Source organism: Bubalus bubalis, chromosome 14 (assembly GCF_019923935.1).
Source record: "Bubalus bubalis isolate 160015118507 breed Murrah chromosome 14, NDDB_SH_1, whole genome shotgun sequence".
Classification (NCBI taxonomy): Eukaryota; Metazoa; Chordata; class Mammalia; order Artiodactyla; family Bovidae; genus Bubalus; species Bubalus bubalis.
The window spans coordinates 59,737,553-59,742,721 of NC_059170.1; the positions used below are offsets into that span (position 1 = coordinate 59,737,553).

A 5,169-nucleotide genomic window follows, 5' to 3' on the forward strand; every position below is an offset into this window, starting at 1 on the left:
CGCCCACTCGCGTAGAACTCGCCCCGTCTTCGAGACTCGGCTCCGCCTCCTTCTTTCCACTCCTTTCGGCACTACAGCCACCGCGAAGCTCCGCCTATTTTTAACCTTCCTGAGCTCCTGTCCCCGCACTCCTCCCCTTCCTCCATCCCTCCTCCTAATCCCTTTCTGCTCCTGTCCCTACCTGCCTCCCCTTGGCCTTCTCTGGTACCCTCTACTCAGGTACCACCCCCCACCTCCCTGCGTGCCTCCCCCACACCCTTCCCTGCTTCTACCCTTGCGGCTCCTCCTCTGGTCCCACCTAGCTGCATGCATTCCCACTCTGCTCCCCACCCCAAGCCCACTAATCTGTTTTAGTTGGTTTGCATTTTCTAGAATTGCTTATAAATGGAAACTTTTTTTTGGGGGGGGGGGGAGTCTGGTTTCTTTCATGCAGAATAAATGTCTTGACACTCCTTCCAGTTTTTGCATGTAGCAACCGTTCATTCCTTGTTAGTGCTGAGTACTATTCCATTTGTAGCTGTATCACATGTATTTATCTAGTCACTTGTTGATAGATATGTATATATTTAATAATTTTTCCTTATTAGAGATGAAGCTGCTGGGAACATTTCTGTACAAACCTTTGTGTTACCGACCACAGTTCTTGCACTAGAAATTGATAAAGAGGCCAGATAAGAAATTCAGACAAGGCTTAACTGGGACTTGTGCTGCAACAGGAGAGAGTGAAAACAAGTAACAGGTACCCTTGATCCCTCCCTGAGCAGGGGTGAGCTGCTTCCTTATATGGAGTGAGGGTAGGGGCGGGTCCAGGGGTCATGCTGGAGGGGTTCTTTGGGTGGTTTGCCCACCCTCTTGATGGTGCTGTTTGCAGGGTGTATGTGCAGTACCCTGGTTTTGCTCCTGGCTCCTCAGCAATGGCAGTTGTGTTTTTGGTCTTTTTGTACCTTGTTGTTCATAATTTGTGCCAATTGCATGCACTTATTTTTTAGTCCCTTATAGTTTCTTTGTATTTTGTTGCTGGAGGAGACATTTGTCCAGATGCAAGCACTATAGCAAAGCGAACGGAGTCCCAGGTCCCAGCCTGTCTCATTTGTATAAACATATGATTTCCTTTCTCTTGGGTAAATAACTGGGAATGGAATGACTAGGTCATAAGATAAGTGTAACTTTTAAAAACTACTAAAATGTTTTCCAAAGTGGTTGTTTCACCTTCCATTCTAGGGAGGCCCACCAGTCTTACAGACTCCACCAAGGCTCCTGTCTTCCAGAAACACCCTCACAGATACACCCAAATTATATTTAACCCGTTGCCTGAAAATCTGCTGGTCAGTCAAATTGACCCATCACAGTCCCAAATTGGAAAAATAAATAGGAAAACAATAAGGGGAGTGATATAATAATCTATAAAGATTTACTGTTAGGAATGTAAGGAAAATTAATATTATCTATGTGGACAATACTCAGCTCTGATTGGACAGATGGCTAAGGGATATGAACAGATGGTTTGCACAGGAGAAAATACAAATAGTGAACAAACACTTGGGAAAATGTTTAGCTTCCCTAATAGTTAAAAGAGTTGCAAATTGGAAGAGCTCAATACACTACTTCCTATATATTAAATAATAGATTTTAAAAAATTAACAGTGTTTTGGAAACTCAGGTATACCCATGCGTTGCCTCTATTTAGAGGCATAATTTTTCTGGAAAGAAATCTACAACATTATAGAATTCATCATATCCTTCCATGTGGCAAATCTGCTCTGGGGAGTAAATCCCAAGGAAAGAATTCTGTAAGGGGAAGCACCTGATTTTTGCATAGATGTTTATATTTATGCTTTTCATAAAGTGAAGTCACTCAGTCGTGTCCGACTCTTTGCAACCCCATGGACTGTAGCCTGCCAGGCTCCTCCATCCATGGGATTTTCCAGGCAAGAATACTGAAGTAGGTTGCCATTTCCTTCTCCAAGGGATCTTCCTGACCCAGGGATTGAACCCAGGTTTCCCACATTGCAGGCGGATTCTTTACTGTCTGAGCCACCAGGGAAGGCCTACAAGAACTTAAAAAAAAAAAGTTTAAAAGCATCAGTTCTTTGGCGCTCAGCCTTCTTTATGGTCCAACTGTCACATCCATACATGACTACTGGAAAAATCATAGCTGTGACTATACGGACCTTTGCAGGTGAAGTAATGTCTTTGCTTTTTAATATGCTGTCTAAGTTTGTCATAGCCTTCCTTCCAAGGAATGTGTTCTAAAATCTGTCAGTATGTATTTACAGCTTGATTTTATCATTCAATATTTTGGTTTTTCAAGATTTATTGTGAAAGACACAGACAGATACAGATCTACTTCATTCATTTTAAATGCTGTATAGAATGCATTGTACTGACAAAGCAGAGGATATCCATTATCCTACTTAGAGACAGTAGATGTTTTCATTCTTTGCTATTGCAAACCAAACTACCATGTTACAAATGAATGACTCTGTACAAACCTCTTTGTTCACCCAAGATTACTTTAGAAAAGACATCTAGAACTACTGGATCAGAGATTAACACATCTTCTGCTTTCCTGCTGCTGCTGCTAAGTCGCTTCAGTCATGTCTGACTCTGTGCGACCCCATAGACAGCAGCACACCAGGCTCCCCCATCCCTGGGATTCTCCAGGCAAGAACACTGGAGTGGGTTGCCATTTCCTTCTCCAATGCATGAAAGTGAAAAGTGAAAGTGAAGTCGCTCAGTCGTGTCCAATTCTTCGAAACCCCATGGACTGCAGCCTACCAGGCTCCTCCATCCATGGGACTTTCCAGGCAAGGGTACTGGAGTGGGGTGCCATCGCCTTCTCCTCAGCTTTCCTAGGACTTCAATAATTGCTCTCCAAAGTGGTGGTACCTATAATTTGTATGAATCCATTTCCCTACATCTTCACCAATATTTGATGTTATGAGATTTACTAATTTTTGCCAATATGATGGGTGTGAAATCATTTTCAATTTCAAAATCAGGTTTCAATTTTCATTTCCCTGATTGTTAACGGGGTTGAGAATCTTTTTAGATGCTTGAAAGTGAAGTCGCTCAGTTGTGTCCGACTCTTTGCGACCCCATGGACTATAGCCTACCAGGCTCCTCCCTCCATGGGATTCTCCAGGCAAGAGTACTGGAGTGGGTTGCCATTTCCTTCTCCAGGGGATCTTCCCGACCCAGGGATTGAACCCCGGTCTCCCGCATTGTGGGCAGACGCTTTAATAGTTACCAATTCACAATTTTTGTGAATTGTCTACATTCTTGTCTCTTTTTCTTTTAGATTGTTAGTTACAGCCATGTTGGAATTCTTTATTATTAAGTATATCAATTGTTTGATGATTATATGGGTTTTAATTATTTTCTCCCATTATGTGAATTTAATTTTTACTTTATCTTTTACTGTATCTTTTATATAGAAGTTTTAAGTTTTAAGTAGTCAGAGTTATCTACCTTTGCTGCTGCTGCTGCTGCTAAGTTGCTCCAGTTGTGTCCGACTCTGTGCGACCCCATGGACTGCAGCCCACCAGGCCTCTCCGTCCATGGGATTCTCCAGGCAAGAACACTGGAGTGGGTTGCCATTTCCTTCTCCAATGCATGAAAGTGAAAAGTGAAAGTGAAGTCGCTCAGTCGTGTCCGACTCTTAGCGACCCCTTGGACTGCAGCCTACCAGGCTCCTCCATCCATGGGATTTTCCAGGCAACAGTACTGGAGTATCTACCTTTAGAATTTGCTAATGTTCTTCTATTGCATTTGTTCCCATACATGTGCATACATAATTTTACACAAACTACATACTACTATTATCAAAATGTATTCATTCTTTTCCAACTTACTTTTCTTACTCAATATTTTGTTTTAACATTTTACCTGTATCAGTCAGTCAGTTCAGTCGCTCAGTCATGTCCAACTCTTTGCAACCCCATGGACTGCAGCATGCCAGGCTTCCCTGTCCATCATCAACTCCCAGAACTTGCTCAAACTCATGTCATTTGAGTTGGATGCCATCCAACCATCTCATCCTCTGCCGTCCTCTTCTCATCCTCATCCTCTTCTCCTGCCTTCTCTTCTTCACAGCATCAGGGTATTTTCCAGTGAGTCCGTTCTTCATATCAGGTGGCCTAAGTGTTGGAGCTTCAGCTTCAGCATCAGTCCTTCCAATGAATAGTCACTGATTTCCTTTAGGACTGACTGGTTTGATCTCCTTGCAGTCCAAAGGACTCTCAAGAGTCTTCTCCAACACCACAGTTCAAAAACATCAATTCTTTGGTGCTCAGCCTTCTTTATGGTCCAACTGTCACATCCATACATGACTACTGGAAAAACCATACCTGTGACTATACAGACCTTTGCAGGCAAAGTAATGTCTTTGCTTTTTAATATGCTGTCTAGGTTTGTCATAGCTTTTCTTCCAAGGAGCAAGTGTCTTTTAATTACTTGTATGGATTTTTTAAATCTATTTTATTTCTTTTAACAGCTCTTACATAATAATGATATTCTCTTATCTTCTAAAGCTTACAGTTTTGTTTTCATATTTAAGTCCACCTGAAATTAATTTTTGTGTCTAGTGTGAGGTAAGAATCTAATTTTGTCTTTTTCTGTATGGAGAGACAATTGTCAGAACCATTTTATTAAACGTCCACTCATTAAACAGTCTGTTCTGTTCCATTATCCTATTTGTCTTTTTCTATGCCAATACCCACTGTTTTAACCCTATAATTTTATGTTAAACCTTACTATCTAGTGAATATATGTCTCCCTTCTTCAAAAGCTCTTCTGGGCTCTTCATTCATCCAAATGAAATATATGATTACCTTTCACATGAAATTTAGTTGTATAAAAACAATGTTATTGAAGTGTTCATTGAAATTGCATTGAATTTACAAGTTAAAGGGCAGACAACTGCTATTTTTGATAGTATGTATTAAAGTAATATGGCTCATTTATTTAGGTTTTACTTTATATTTTTCTATAGGTTTATTTTATTGATGAGGGAGTTGATAAAGGACTTTCCCATCTTTTGTTAGATTAATTCATAGAACATTGGTAACTTCTGTTGCTATTTTGTGTTTCATTTCATGTTCTAATTTCTAATTATTTGTTGTTTGTGATTTTGAATGCAATTCTAATACGTTGTTATTTTATCTAGTT

At 40.7% G+C, this 5,169-nt stretch overlaps 1 long non-coding RNA gene across 1 annotated transcript; it reads left to right on the plus strand.

Moving 5' to 3' along the window:
* The first annotated feature begins 85 nt into the window (after positions 1-85).
* Positions 86-1,327, plus strand: LOC123329255. Its single transcript, XR_006544632.2, has 3 exons — positions 86-219; positions 588-739; positions 1,222-1,327. It is a non-coding gene; the product is annotated as an uncharacterized LOC123329255 (long non-coding RNA).
* The last annotated feature ends 3,842 nt before the right edge of the window (positions 1,328-5,169 follow it).